Source organism: Entelurus aequoreus, linkage group LG08 (genome assembly GCF_033978785.1).
Source record: "Entelurus aequoreus isolate RoL-2023_Sb linkage group LG08, RoL_Eaeq_v1.1, whole genome shotgun sequence".
NCBI lineage: Eukaryota > Metazoa > Chordata > Actinopteri > Syngnathiformes > Syngnathidae > Entelurus > Entelurus aequoreus.
In genome coordinates this window covers 13,595,225-13,611,879 of record NC_084738.1, presented here as the reverse complement: position 1 = coordinate 13,611,879, position 16,655 = coordinate 13,595,225, and the positions used below count along the sequence as shown (strand labels likewise).

Here is a 16,655-nt window from a genome sequence, read left to right as displayed (position 1 = left end):
CGACAACCTTAACTTTGAACACACTGATTACATGTGAACTAAGGGTGGCCGTATAAACAATGCCAACACTGTCATAAACATGTGCCATATAGTGAAAACATACTAAACAACAATGACAAACACATTTTGGGAGAATATTTGCACCGCAACACAACATAAACACTACAGAACAAATTCCCAGAATTCCCGGCAGCACCAACTCTTCTAGGACGCTACAATATAAACAAATGTCATTGGTGGATCTAGACTAAGATCCACTGTAATGATACCACGTACAATAGCGTATCTAGTCCATACTACTATGATTACATCGATATTTTTTAGCATCACAAAATGTTATTTTGTTTAAAAAAAAATTATATTATGTTTATAAACTCAGGAAATATGTCCCTGGACACATGAGGACTTTGAATATGACCATTGTATGATCCTGTAACTACTTGGTATCAGATTGATACCCAAATTTGTGATATCATCCAAAACTAATGTAAAGTATCAAACAACAGAAGAATGAGTGAATATTACATTTTAACAGAAGTGTAGATAGAACATGTTAAAAGAGAAAGTAAGCAGATATTAACAGTAAATGAACAAGTAGATTAATCATTCATTTTCTACCACTTGTCCTTAATAATTTTGACAAAATAATAGAATGATAAATGACACAATATGTCAGACTAATTAGGAGTCTTTGTTTGTTCACTTACTACTAAAAGACAAGTTGTCTAGTATGTTCACTATTTAATTTAAGGACTAAATTGCAATAAGAAACATATGTTTAATGTGCCGTAAGATTTTTGGTTAAAATAAAGCCAATAATGCAATTTTTGTGGTGCCCTTTATTTGGAAAAGTACCGAAAAGTGCTGTAAGATTTTTGGTTAAAATAAAGCCAATAATAAAACATTTTGTGGTCCCCTTTATTTGGAAAAGTACCGAAAAGTACCAAAATATTTTGGTACCGGTACCAAAATATTGGTATCGCGACAACACTATAACAGACACATTCATAAAAATATGTAATATGTACAATATTTACCGTATTTTGGTCATTTTAAGCACTGCTGGGAATTCTTTCCTCAGCGCATTTATTTCCTTTTCCGTAGCAGCACACTTCTTACTTACGGCAACAAATGTGTGTCCCTACTTCTGGAAACACGTTCGTGTTCTAATAACGGCAGACTTGGTAACAGACAACGATGACAACTATTTTTGGACAAATGAGAATTCACCACCATATCTTTTTGAAGCTGAATATACAGAGGATGAACTGCTGGTTATACAAGCAAGCACGAACAGAGGGTGAAAGGTTGGAGCAGACGGAAGCTAAGACAGTGAGGTCAAGCTATGCCACACTGACACTTAGTTCTGTGGGCCAAAATGTGGATCACATCACCGCATTTGTGCGCCTGAAACTAGAACGCAAAAAAATGCATACTGAAAGACGTCGTTTCATGTAAGAGATATAGTATATAGTAATATACTTCCTAAATTCAAAAAAAACGAACGACACCAAAACGCATCAATTGAACTCGGGGGCAGTAAAATTATAAAAGGAAATTGCTAAAAAGACGCTATGTCGAATATTTTTTATTTCTGACTGTCCAAAATGTTGACACACACACACACACACACACACACACACACACACACACACACACACACACACACACACACACACACACACACACACACACACACACACACACACACACACACACACACACACATACACACACACACAACAAAAGATTATTGCCTGAGTATCTGTAAGCATTTAAACACCAATGACTCCTGGAGGATCACGGCCAAAATCTGAAAAATAATAATTTCCTTTGAACTGCATTGACGGCAGGGTTCACACAGTGCTATTTGTTGGCAGATGAGTGACATCATCATGACAGATGCTAATGCTAATGAAGTTACCGCTGCTAATCCTCGTCTTGAAACTCCCCCTCCCCTCCAAAGCAGGAACTGCAGCATCGACCATGTTTTTTTAGTTTTTTTTTAGAAAGGATAGAAGAAAGGGATACACTATGCCCATCTACAACTGATAATATATGCCATATTGAGCATCCTCAGAGGGGTATAAAGAGTAGGAGTGTCCAAAATGTGACCTGGCCCCCAGCTCGTTTTTTATTGGCTCACGTTCTACAATAAATTAAAAACAGCAAAAATTAAAATATAGTTGAACTGATACAACACTGACAATAATACGCTATAGTATAACCACTACAGTGTAACACAAAGCTGACATGCAGATATTTTTTATTTAAATGCAGTGTATCCAACTACTGAGCAATATTGATGTTGGACTGGATTTTTACAAAATTAAAAATAATACATTTTCCGCCGTATACTTCTATAAAGGTTGTTTTGAACCAGCACCTCGGTAGTGCACTCAACAAGCAAAATTCCACAAAATATTTGAACTAAATTCCATTTGGTTTGTATTTTTACGTATTTATATAAATTTTTTAACACTTTGTTTTAGTCCTTTTTTAATCACTGGATAAACTATTTAATGGTTGCTGCACAATATTTGACACTTAAACACAGTAATTGTTAAGGTACCTCTAAATTTTAAAAAATGCATTAAAAAACGTCAATACTTCTTTTACGTTCCGTTACCTGTATTATAACCAAGCTGTAGCGACATTGTTATTGTAGGAGCGAGCACTGAGGATTTTTTTTTCTATGGTAACACATCGCCATGCTACAGTATTAACGTTAAACGCTGGCTACGGCAGGAGGTGAGCTAGCTTTTACGTATACACGAAACAAGTTTGAGTTTGTATAATGCACAACAGTGGTCCCCAACCACCGGGCCGCGGCCCGGTACCGGTCCGTAGATCGATTGGTACCGGGCCGCACAAGAAATTAAAAAAATAAAATAAAATAAAAAATAAAATAAAAAAATTATTTATTTATCAAGCACGCATGATTGTATTTTTTAATGACAAAATTTTTTTAAATAAAAAAATTAAAAAATAAAACATTTTAATCCCCCCCGTCCGTGGACAAATGTTCAAGCGTTGACCGGTCCGCAGTTACAAAAAGGTTGGGGACCACTGATGAACAATCATATTATAGTATCTGTAAAGTATTAGCCCACATTTCATGTTTTGTTTGTACACAGCTAGCCAAACAGCGTATGGCTGGGGACGTTTCCTGTTGATTTTGGATAAGCAATCCATTTATGTCCAAATAGCTTGGCTCCAATTTCCATATTTATAGCGTCAAAATCGCTTTCATCCCCCTTCTCCCGGCTTCCGTCTGCTCCAATGTTTCGCTCATTCTTCGTGCTTGCTTATATAGGCAGGAGTATAATTTAGCATCAAAAGTAAAAGGCTGTGAATACTCATTTGTTCAAAAATAGTTGTCTTCGATGTTTGTTTCCAAGTCTGCCATGATGAACAAACATTGTCGGATGTGCGCTGCTATGGAAACAGAAATAAATGCGGAAGAAATCAGTCCCGTAAATGATTACAATTATCAAAATGCGGTAAATACTGTACATATTACATATTGTTATGATCGTGTCTGTTACTACATTATATAAAGACTTGCAGTGTGTATATAAACAATGCTGGAGAGTTTTGAAGTTGTTTTAAAGGGCTTTGAAGGGTACAATGGTGACTCCCATCTTGCAAGCGTTTTTTAATTATCTTTAAAACCGTAAAAAAAAAAGACGTTTGTGTTCTTGTCTCTAATAATAAGCAAAATTCCAAAAAAAAGTTCAGTTCCCCTTTGAGCTTGCTTAAATGAATACCAATAATGTAACTACTACCATGACCATGTACTTGTGGTTCAATGTGAGCTTTAATCAAACCAAATGTTTATTTATTTGGTGACAAATGGGCACAATAGTCAAAGTCTGATCCCTTAAGCCACCTGCCTTTTGTCTCCTTCCCGTCCTGACCTCTTCTGTCTCACTCCACCTTCACGTGATTTAGCTAAAGCTCAGCTCAGAGAAGCTTTTCTCGCGTCCGTCGGCTGGGGCTCTGTGGCCAAGCCCCGCCGTGTCGTCCCACTCATGAGAAACTAATGTATAAGTTGGACAACACGGCACAAAAGAGTGGGAAAACAAAAGGCTTTAATTGGAATTGATCCCCCCCACCAAACCAGTTCCCACGTTTGATGGGCGCATCACGCGCTCCACTTCACGTGTTTAAAACTGCACCGCGGCCAACATGTCAAAGCGCCTGAGCGTGTTTTGACCCACTTTACATCAAGTACCACTTTTCTTTGTTCTACCAAGTGGAACCTAAGAGGCCGGACACATACATTTGCATTTACACAATCCATTCATTTACAGTAAAAGTAGGACACGGCCCAAAAATACACAAACTGACTTCTTATAGATCACAGCTATGACCTAAAACCTAAATAGCGACTTAGGACCCAACAATTACCTGTACAATGTTTTAAAATAAGGTGTCTCTTAGCTAATTGTTGTGCTTTAAGGAAGAACTGCACTTTTTTGGGAATTTTGTCTATCATGCACAATCTTAACGAGACAAGCACACGTTTTTTATGCATTCTAAACCATAAATAAACGCTAGCAAGAGGTGGCTAACAATGCAGGTAATGAGGATTCGATCATCCAAAAACATCCATAAACGTTTTATATACATGCTGTATGTTTATGTAATGTAACAGGCACATTCATAATACCATGTAGTATTTACTGTAATTTGGTCTTTTTAAAGTATTAGTAGAGTGGAAAAACAAGTTGCCTCTATTATCATACACTACCGTTCAAAAGTTTGGGGTCACCCAAACAATTTTGTGGAATAGCCTTCATTTCTAAGAACAAGAATAGACTGTCGAGTTTCAGATGAAAGTTGTCTTTTTCTGGCCATTTTGAGCGTTTAATTGACCCCACAAATGTGATGCTCCAGAAACTCAATCTGCTCAAAGGAAGGTCAGTTTTGTAGCTTCTGTAACGAGCTAAACTGTTTTCAGATGTGTGAACATGATTGCACAAGGGTTTTCTAATCATCAATTAGCCTTCTGAGCCAATGAGCAAACACATTGTACCATTAGAACACTGGAGTGATAGTTCCTGGAAATGGGCCTCTATACACCTATGTAGATATTGCACCAAAAACCAGACATTTGCAGCTAGAATAGTCATTTACCACATTGGCAATGTATAGAGTGTATTTCTTTAAAGTTAAGACTAGTTTAAAGTTATCTTCATTGAAAAATAAGGACATTTTAATGTGATCCCAAACTTTTGAACGGTAGTGTATATATCTTATGTATAATAGAAAGACTTACAAAGTTTGCGAGTAAATAGATATGATCAAAACAGGATCAATCTCAGCCATTTGGAGAGATAATGAGCTAGCCAAACACGTCATCGCGTGACGTAGCGGTAGGAACCACAGATCTCTTCATCGCCAACATCAATGCAAATCATGAAGACTTTGTGAGAGCCAACGATTACTTTGGGAAAAATTGTAATCCCAAACATTATATTTTTGATCCTGAATGTAAGGAGGGTGAGCTACAGGTGTTAGGAGCTCTGCTAAACAGATCCAGCTTTAGTGAAACACTTAGCATCATGTAGCAGTATTGCTAAATGCTGAACAAAAGATACAAACTACAAACAACAAAACGATAGCTTACTGTACAATGTCTGCTCTCACTGCTATGACGACTGATAGGACGTCCATATCTTCCCGCTTATATGAAGCATTAATCATGACGCACACAAAGGGTTGACAAGGAAAAGTCTCCCTGCAGACATGGCCTCTATCCCCGGGTATAAATTGGATGTCACAGATGAACAACTTCTATATTCATGGCTAAACCCTTCTAATATCCAGATGAAAGGGATGATTTATAATTTAGAATAACTTTTATGAGCCGAGACGCAACGATGCGGAAGCAGCAGGACATCGCGGCCAGCTCACAGTACAACAGCAAAGGGCTACTTCGCTGTGTCCTATCAATCTGCTGCTGAAAATCAATCAATCAATCAATGTTTATTTATATAGCCCTAAATCACAAGTGTCTCAAAGGGCTGTACAAGCCACAACGACATCCTCGGTACAGAGCCCACATACGGGCAAGGAAAACAGTTTGTCTGCATTAGCATCTATAGTAACAACATCGCTAATATTTGGTTAATATTCAGGTCACGATATGTATATAGAGTGTTGTTGGCGGGGTTTTGGATGGTTCTTTAGAGGGTTAAATGGATGAAAGAGAGAGCCCCATTGACTACATTGTTAGCAGACTTTTTATATATTTATTTATTTATTTACGACTTGGAATGCATAAAAAAAGTAAACGTGTTTATGTCTTATATAAGGATTGTGAAGGATGTAAACAGCACATTTTTGCGTATTTCCTGTATGACTGATCTCATAATATGGTCAGAGTGCAGAAGTGTTACTCAAGTAACGTCAATCTAAGGAAATTACCAAAGACGTTCGTAGCGGAATATTCAAAACGGCTTACTGAATTTGTGATGTTTAAACAGTATTTTCACATACTTTGCGGATTATAAATACAATTGGATATGGTTTAATGAATACAATGAAACACAATTAAGCATATAAAGTCAACATGTTTTTCCACTCTACTGGTACTTTAAGCATTCCCGAATCATTTTGGTGGCGCATTAGTTTCACAGAGCGCATCACAACAATCGCTATTGTCATCAACAAGACCAACTACCACTAATCATGGCAGACTTTTATGAAAGCCAACGGCGACTCCTTAGGGACAAATGATGATCCAAAATATTGTATTTTTGAGCCTGAAAATAAGGAGGATGAGCTGCAGGTCTTAGAATCTGGATGATAAGCAGATCCAGCTTTAGAGAAACATTAAGCATCATGTTACAGTATTGATAAGTGGTAAATAAGCAATACAAACTACGGACATAAAAACATTCACTTAGTGTACAATGTCCACCCCTACTGGGCTTTCTGATGGGATGTTTATAAGATGCATAATCTAGCAAGAACTTTTACCAACTGAGAGACGATGCAGCAGCTCACTATGTCATTAGCTTCAGTAGCTACCTCTATGATCAAGGCGGCGTGTGACAAAAAGTAGTCCCTCTACGCTAGCTTTTACAATAACAATGCCGCTAACATTTGGTCAATATGTATAGAGAGAATTGATGACTCCCATTCACTACATTGTTAGCCACCTCTTGCTAGCGTTTACACGATTTTGTATTACACAAGTCAGGGCTATTGAACTACGTAATGAAGAGGGCCGCAGTTCTTAAGAGCCCAAAGGCTTAGGGGCCAGACATCGAAATGTGGATATTTCTTTAGGAAGTGCTTCCGCAGGTTATATTTCTTTGAGAGTGCATTTACTTAATTGCAAAGTAAACACATCGGCTTTCACACTGCATTGGCAATAAATCCATTATTCTGCCCTCGCTAATCGTTTCTAGCATGTGCAGCTAGTTAACAGCATGAAGAAAAAATTTTCTCGATGTTCCTTCTTTTTAATTATCTTCCTCCCTTATTTTTTCCTCTTTCCACTTATTCCTTCATTCAGGTTTGTAAGACTGAAAATATAAACATTAAATACACATTACAAGAGTATAACGTCCAAACTTTTTCATACAGTAACATTTAAGGATGTTGGGGCCACTTTGATACATTTTGTACATTAAAGATAGTAAAACCAATAACATGTAGGTCAATCAATGTATGCTGAACTACCTAAAAAAAAACATCCACATGTTTATTTTTTCATAAGTAACGGAGCATATTAGTGTAATACCTAATTTAACCTCCTTGAGATACAGTTGTTCCTTGTCACAGCACGCTTCCAAGTTTGAAGTTTCACTTCTTAGTTTTTAGATTATTTTGTTAAGTATATGGCCTAAATTAAGCATTTCCAGGCAAGAAAATGGATAAATAAACTGAAAATATCAAGGCAACAGTAGTATGTATTGGCCACTAAATGAGACAAAACCAATAAGCGCACACTGTTCAATATTGTAGCCACTGGTTGTTTTAGCCTCAGCCAGCATTATTCTATTGGATTAAACGAGTGTAAAGGTGACAAGAGGTCTCTCATGATGTAAAAACTGTATTGAGAAGTGTTTTTATTAAATATTGAATTAATTCCTACTTCACAAAATTAGTTTACAATACTTAAAACCAATTAACAAGGGTTTACTCAATTTAATTTAAGTTAAAGTACCAATGATTGTCACACACACACTAGGTGTGGTGAAATTTGTCCTCTGCATTTGACCCATCCCTTTGTTCACACCCTGGGAGGCGAGGGGAGCAGTGGGCAGCAGCGGTGGCCGCGCCCGGGAATCATTTTTGGTGATTTCACCCCCAATTCCAACCCTTGATGCTGAGTGCCAAGCAGGGAGGTAGTGGGTCCCATTTTTATAGTCTTTGGTATGACTCGGCCGAGGTTTGAACTCACAACCTACCGATCTCAGGGCGGACACTCTAACCACAAGGCCACTTCCTACTATTATTTTTTTCCTAATTATTATTATTCCACTAAAACCTTTAGCACAATTGAAAACTTCATAACAGGACGCACGTAAATCATCAAAGACCTTATGCAGTGGGACCTTGACTTACGAACGCCTCTATTTGCGCCCTTTTCGATTGAATAATGTTTATATTACGCCAAATATGCCTGTGTGTGCTAACAATGTCTCGGCGTAAGAACGGTTCTTTCATTCATTTTGCATGCCGATTGGGTGCTGCCAATTTGATGACATAATTTCCCATACAGACGGGCGCGGCCATTTCAAAAAGCTTTGCCGGCAAGCAGCATTTCTGACGTGTTTATTTACAAAATTGTCGTACATTGCGCCGGTCAGAGCTGTGTCGGTGCCTGTCTTAGAGATCGCTTTGCGGGATCAGAAACACTTTTATGTGTCCAAACTCTCACAGTCTCGCTGTATAGCTTCGGGTTTCGAGGCAACCGCTTTGAGCTAGCATTTTAGATAGTTAGCCTCCAGCATGCGGCCCCTTCAGTTTGAGGATTTTATCAGCGAAAGGGGCTTTGTCTCGCGGCAAGTCTGTAATTGTGATGACAGCAAAACTTAACTGACATTAAAGCGAAGGAGTAGGCAGTACCGGGACACAGGCCAATGAAGGATCGCCTCACACTGAGTTTGTGCTAACGCTAGCGGTGGCTACGTGAAGCCACTGCTCGTTTATCGCTCAGAAACTCCCACAGTGTTCAACAATGCCACAAATATTCTCAGACACAAGGTAAAATTATTTTAATTGTCTTTTTTGGGGGGGTTAGAAGCGTACAAACGAGACGTGTGTGTGTTGACATTTAAGCTTACTGTAACGTTGTGTTTTTTTTGATAAAAAAGATTGTTGAGCCATTACCCCTAATATTTATAAACATTATTGTCATCAAAGTGTGCAGTTTTTTTTTTACTAAAATAGGGCTAGAACCAATTATTTATGTTCGCATTGATTCTTATGGGAAACGCTGCTTCATTAAACTAACTCTTCGGTCTGTGAACCATGTTCAAGAACCAATTAAGATAGTAAATCGAGGTTCCACTTTACAGTAAGATGCACATTTAATTTTTTAGGTTTCATTTTTGGGGGGGTATTTGGTCCGGTTCCAATTATTTTTGTGTAATGATCTAATCTGGGATATATTTGTCAATAGAATATGTCGAGGGCCAATAAAAAACAAGCTGCGGGCTGCGAATGGCCCCTGGGCTGCACTTTGGACACCCTTTAACGAAGCTATTCACCTGTGCACATTGGGCCTACAGGCTTTGCTCTCTAAGGATAGAGATCCATTGCAAGTCAGACTAGTTGTAGAAAGAACTGTATTCTACTGAGAACTGTTTTAATGTGGTTAACAAGTAGACAGACTATTCTACCAACATGGTCTTTGACTTCAAGCACCATGCTTCATCATCCATCCATCCATCCATTTTCTACCGCTTATTCCCTTCGGGGTCGCGGGGGGCGCTGGAGCCTATCTCAGCTACAATCGTGTTTCATTAAAATTAATTCAGGCACCACATCCTCAACATCCCCTTGACAGAAAGGGAACCCACACAGGACCGATTTGAGTATGTGCAAGCTAAGATTTCAAAATCAACAACATTTTTTAAGCAAGTCAAGCAAGCAGAAGTAGAAGTAGTAAGGAGATGATGACGATCAGGCTTCACCCACCTGTTGCAAATAACAACCCCTCAATTCAGGCACTAATTCCTCAACATCCCCTTGACAGAAGGAAAACCACAAAGGACATATTTTAGTATGTTCAAGCTAAGAATTCAAAATCAACAACATTTTCTGTGCAAGTCTAGCAAGCAGAAGTAGAAGTAGTAAGGAGATGATGGTGATGATCAGGCTTCACCCACCTGTTGCAAACAACAACCCCTCAATTCAGGCATTAATTCCTCAACATCCACTTGACAGAAGGAAACCACAAAGGACATATTTTAGTATGTGCAAGCTAAGAATCCAAAATCAACACAATTTTCTGTGCAAGTCAAGCAAGCAGAAGTAGAAGTAGTCAGGAGATGATGATGATCAGGCTTCACCCACCTGTTGCAAACAACCCCTCCTCCTCCTCCTCCTCTCTTTCATACGCCACGGTTCAAACAGCAGCAGCCAATCTAAGATAGTCCATTGTCAACAAGAAGTCCGGCTCTCGACTGCTCGTCCCATTCCTGCGCTCCAATTACCATGAGAAAGGATGGGAACCCACCATGATTACACACACAAGCGCACACACCAGACTGGACGACGACCACTCTGGTGGACAATAAAAGCTGGAGCTGGAATAATTTACAACTTTTTTCTGTGATGTTTGTTCAAAAACAAAGCATGCTTTTTAGAGTATTTAAAAGCTGAATTTACTCACTAATGTAGTAATGTGTATGCTAAATTAAATTTAACACTGTCCAGTGGATCCAATCCAGTCCAGGTCTTCCATGTCTCCGTTTTGTGTTTTTACAGATACCAGACTGTGGTCCACTTATTCTAGTCTAACCATAAATGCACCAGTGATACATTACAATTGGGATTTTAAACATGAAGGTATACCCTTGCACAATTCTACATGTCAAAAAAGGGTCAGGGGTCAGGAAGACGCACCACTATTTATTTTTGCTGTTTTTAGAAAAAAAAGTTGGCCAACAACTGTGAATCAAAGTCAAACTCAGGGTCAGCGTTAATCGGCCAGCGCTTGGGCTCTGAAGTTCACAGGAGAATGGGCTGTCGCCCCGGCAACCACAACAGAAAGGGGGCCCCACCCCCTCTTCTCCTGTGGAGCCAAGTTTTTTTGGAGCGCACCAAGGTAGCGGCTTTTTCTTACAACAATCACAACGCTTTTCAGATTGGGGCATGAAGTTACATGATAGAAGCTTGATGGAAACTTCAGCAAATGTCTGCGAGTTCTGACTTGTTATTCATCTTCCAAGTAATGGAATATGTGACGCTACTAACGCACAAAATAAACACAGTCACCGCATGCAGTGCAGATATTAGCAAAGACATGCACCTGGGGATAAGCTGAGTGGCAAGATTAAATTGGACCTAGTGTGTGAATGTTGTCTATCTGTGTTGGCCCTGTGATGAGGTGGGGACTTGTCCAGGGTGTACCCCGCCTTCCGCCTGAGTGCAGCTTGGATACGCGCCAGCCCTCCCCCCGCAACCCCAAAAGGGACAAGCGGTAGAAAATGAATGTATAGGTGTCACAGTTTGTTGTAATCACGGTTTGGTCCATTTTGGGTACACAGTGGGGGAACATAAACCCCTTTGGCTTTTGTGTAAACAGCTTTAAAGGACCCATAGCGTCAGGATGACCAAAATTTTCCTCCTGAAAATGTGGCAGTCATTTCCCATTATATCAATTAGTTTTTGATTAATCAGTAGATAACTATTTGGAACGCCCCTTTACACCGCCAGGTTCGATATGAGGGCCCCCTTTTTGTGTGATGTCATCTTCAGAGCTGAAGCCTATTTTATTGCATAGACAGTATGAATACAGGCATGTGGAAATATCACTTTCATCACTTAATTGCGTGTTTTTGTCACCAATATGTCTTTCTTTTGTCATGCATTCTGATACGTAAAATACAGCAAATAAGAGGTGGCTTACAATGCAGCTAATGGGAATACACTATTCTGCCCATAAAGCACTCAAAACATCCAAAAACTACCAACAATATTTAATTTAGTACTTCTTGTGATCTAAATATCAAACTATACATTAATTCAGTTCGAGATTATAAATCATGCCTCTCACTTGTATAGCAGAACGTTGTTGCCATGAACCAAGAAGTTGGTCAATTTTGACATCCAACTTATACTAGGAGATGGCGAGAATAACACGAAAGATGGTTGTTTGTGGCACCTTTTTTTAACCCGTGTGGGGACTATGATTAATTACTCATCCAAACAGGAAGGTATAAACATTCCAGCAGTCAGGATCATAGTGAGAGCAGACATTGTACAGTAAGTGATTGTTTTACTATGTTCCTAATTTGCATTTCTTGTTTAGCGCTTAGCAATACTGCCGCATGATACTTAAGGTTTCACTCTCGCTGGATCTGTTTAGCACACAGCTTCTAAAACCTGTAGCTCCTCCTTATACTCAGGCTTAAAAATATAAGGTTCTGGATCATCATTTGTCCCAAAGTAGTCTGTTTTCACTCACCAAGTCTGCCATGAGTAGAAGGGTTGTTGTTAAAGGGAAAAGCGAACGTTGTGGGCCCTTTCATGATTTATGAAAAAACTGACAACTGGGAAAACAATAAATAAAGTAAGAATTACAGGTACAATGGAGTCTATATCCCTGCTGATTTTAGACGAAAGGTGGGGTAAACCCTTGGCTGGTCGCCAACCAATCACATTAATGGACAATTTAGAGTCTCCAATTAGACTAGAATTCATGTTTTGGTGTGAGGACGCTGGAGACCACAGAAAAAAGCCACACACTTACATGGAGAACATGCAAACTTTTTTGTACACATTGTTCAAAAATGACTGTTAAAACTATGGCAAGCAATTATCAAAGAGCAACAGTAAAACACCCTAAATCTAAAGTAGTTTATCACAGTAGTAAATGCAGTGGATTCCTGCAAACGAAGAAAGAGTACATATTTAAATAACCTAAATGACTATGGTTATAATACGTAGAAAATTCATGACTTTACTGTGAAAATAATGAAAATTTGTACAATGCATTTGCAAATACTGAAGTGTCACAAGCATGCAAATTTACGGTATTATGTCTAAATTAAAGATTTTGCAGAAAAATGATAATAAATGATAAATGGGTTATACTTGTATAGCGCTTTTCTACCTTCAAGGTACTCAAAGCGCTTTGACAGTATTTCCACGTTCACCCATTCACACACACATTCACACACTGATGGCGGGAGCTGCCATGCAAGGCGCTAACCAGCAGCCATCAGGAGCAAGGGTGAAGTGTCTTGCCCAAGGACACAACGGACGTGACTAGGATGGTAGAAGGTGAGGATTGAACCCCAGTAACCAGCAACCCTCCGATTGCTGGCACGGCCACTCAACCAACTTCGCCACGCCGCCCCTGATGGTACATTTACATTTACAGCATACCTTAATTGTTTAAGGGGTTGAAACTGGTTGCAAGCAGCTATTTAACAGATACGGAGCATTTAAGGCTCATTTGTAATAACTCACTTGAAGGAACATGTTGCGGAAGGCCATGTTGTCAGTTGTCCAGTGAAAGGTTGTACAAATACTTGTAAGTTAAAGACATCAAGTACTGCTCATATGTCTCGGAAACACAGGCATTTTTTAGATACCGGTAGTAGTAGTATTGGTGAGAGGGCCGCTCAGTGACACAGTGGTTAACGCTCGTGCCTCACAGTGAGGAGGTCCTGGGTTCGATTCCCGGGCTAGTGGTCTTTCTGTGTGGAGTTTTCATGTTCTCCTTGTGACTGTGTGGGTTCTCTCCAGGTACTCTGGTTCTCCTCCCACCTCCAAAGACCTGGGGATAGTCTGATTGGAAACACTAAAATTGGCCCTGTTTTGTTTTACGATAAATTCCGGGCAACCAAAGCTGCCAGTATTTTAACAATATATCAGTTTTTTTCATTGTAATTTACAGTTATCAATTGTAAAATTTACAGATTCAACATCGACATACCGAAAATGTCAAATACTATTGACTATTTTTTACGGTAAATTCCTGGCAGCCACAGCTGCCGGCATTTTACCGTAAATTGTGCAGATTTCTTTTTACAACGGACGCTTTTATTGTCATTGCACATTAAAAACAACCGAATTGCAGAATACTCCACACAGAGATGCCATATGGCGGCGATTCAAACTGTCAATCTTAGGACAATCTTAGGTCCTATCCATTTGTTTTTGTCCTTTGACGTATTTCACAGGGAAGGCTTGTGAATGCCAAGTATTCCAAAACAGGATTTTCAAACTGTTTTGCACCGAAAAATGAGATTGTGAATACATCTACCGTTACACCACAGTTCGTTGTGTGTTTAAAAAGAAGGGTTAGGGGTCAGCAACTTTTCATGCACTCATTAGAACTAGTAGTCTGTGGTCTAACAAACTTAGACAAAGTGGTGGGCTCATTCGGTGACATTCCATATCCTGCTTATCTCTTCAGGGTCAAATGTTAGAGGGTCACATTCCAGCTTGTGGCAGAATCACAGGTCACCTCAATGTGCCGTCGCTGGCAAACAAAAGCAGCTGCTGCAGCGTTTTTTCTCATGAGACTCTGCGACTGCAAACTAATTAACTGAGGTGCTTGTCTTCACTCAGGAATAATTCACTAATTTCGCTGCAGATCTTTTACAAACGGTTGTTTGGAGAGGCCGTCAGTTTTGCATATGAGGAGTGGGTCTACAGAGGGCTCGTCTTTTGAGTATCTACTGGGTGATTTGTCATACTATAGAACCTACTGCTTGAATGGGAAAGTACTATTTCTGCACAACCTGAGAACTGCTTTGACAAATCTGTTGTCATGTAAATTGTTGATACGAGGACTTTAACCAAACATCGAATAATTGTATTATTCTATACCCGGGGGTTTCAAAGTTTGCGGCGGAGCTAAGCTAAAATAAAGACACATCTATTATTCAAATCTGCAACAACCCAGTACACAGGGGGGACATGCTGAGGAACATGCTTTATCGGTATAATGCCGTATCATACTTCAAACTCTGCTTCGAAAAGCTGTGCACTACAAAACATGCTCGTTGTAGCCATTAATCCTAACTTGATTAAAATTAAAATCAGTACAAATAGTTTTATTCATTTTTGTTTTGTAGGTTATAGTGTTTTATATAGTGTGTTCTGAGGTAATGTTGCCAATCATTTAGAATTTATTAGTATTTAATGAGTTTATTTAATTAATGTTTTAAGTATCACATGGTTCTAAATAGTCAAAAAATTGTTTAATGATTTTTTTTAAAGTTTAATTTCTGTTACAGACTAAAAAGCAATGTTACTATAATTATTGTATGTTGCGTGAGTCAAAATTACACATACAAACCCCGTTTCCATATGAGTTGGGAAATTGTGTTAGATGTAAATATAAACGGAATACAATGATTTGCAAATCCTTTTCAACCCATATTCAATTGACTGCACTACAAAGACAAGATATTTGATGTTCAAACTCATAAACTTTATTTTTTTTTTGCAAATAATAATTAACTTAGAATTTCATGGCTGCAACACGTGCCAAAGTAGTTGGGAAAGGGCATGTTCACCACTGTGTTACATGGCCTTTCCTTTTAACAACACTCAGTAAACGTTTGGGAACTGAGGAGACACATTTTTTAAGCTTCTCAGGTGGAATTCTTTCCCATTCTTGCTTGATGTACAGCTTAAGTTGTTCAACAGTCTGGGGGTCTCCGTTGTGGTATTTTAGGCTTCATAATGCGCCACACATTTTCAATGGGAGACAGGTCTGGACTACAGGCAGATCAGTCTAGTACCCGCACTCTTTTACTATGAAGCCACGTTGATGTAACACGTGGCTTGGCATTGTCTTGCTGAAATAAGCAGGGGCGTCCATGGTAACGTTGCTTGGATGGCAACATATGTTGCTCCAAAACCTGTATGTACCTTTCTGCATTAATGGCGCCTTCACAGATGTGTAAGTTACCCATATCTTGGGCACTAATACACCCCCATACCATCACAGATGCTGGCTTTTCAACTTTGCGCCTATAACAATCCGGATGGTTCTTTTTCCTCTTTGGTCCGGAGGACACAACGTCCACAGTTTCCAAAAACAATTTGAAATGTGGACTCGTCAGACCACAGAACACTTTTCCATTTTGTATCAGTCCATCTTATATGAGCTCAGGCCCAGCGAAGCCGACGGCGTTTCTGGGTGTTGTTGATAAACGGTTTTCGCCTTGCATAGGAGAGTTTTAACTTGTAGCGACCAACTGTAGTTACTGACAGTGGGTTTCTGAAGTGTTCCTGAGCCCATGTGGTGATATCCTTTACACACTGATGTCGCTTGTTGATGCAGTACAGCCTGAGGGATCGAAGGTCACGGGCTTAGCTGCTTACGTGCAGTGATTTCTCCAGATTCTCTGAACCCTTTGATGATTATATGGACCATAGATGGTGAAATCCCTAAATTCCTTGCAATAGCTGGTTGAGAAAGGTTTTTCTTAAACTGTTCA

General features: G+C 39.2%; 1 protein-coding gene across 5 annotated transcripts in view; it reads right to left on the bottom strand.

Moving 5' to 3' along the window:
• dnmbp (dynamin binding protein) overlaps window positions 1-16,655 on the bottom strand; it is a 96,081-nt gene that overhangs the window by 21,429 nt on the left and 57,997 nt on the right. The window lies entirely within an intron of this gene.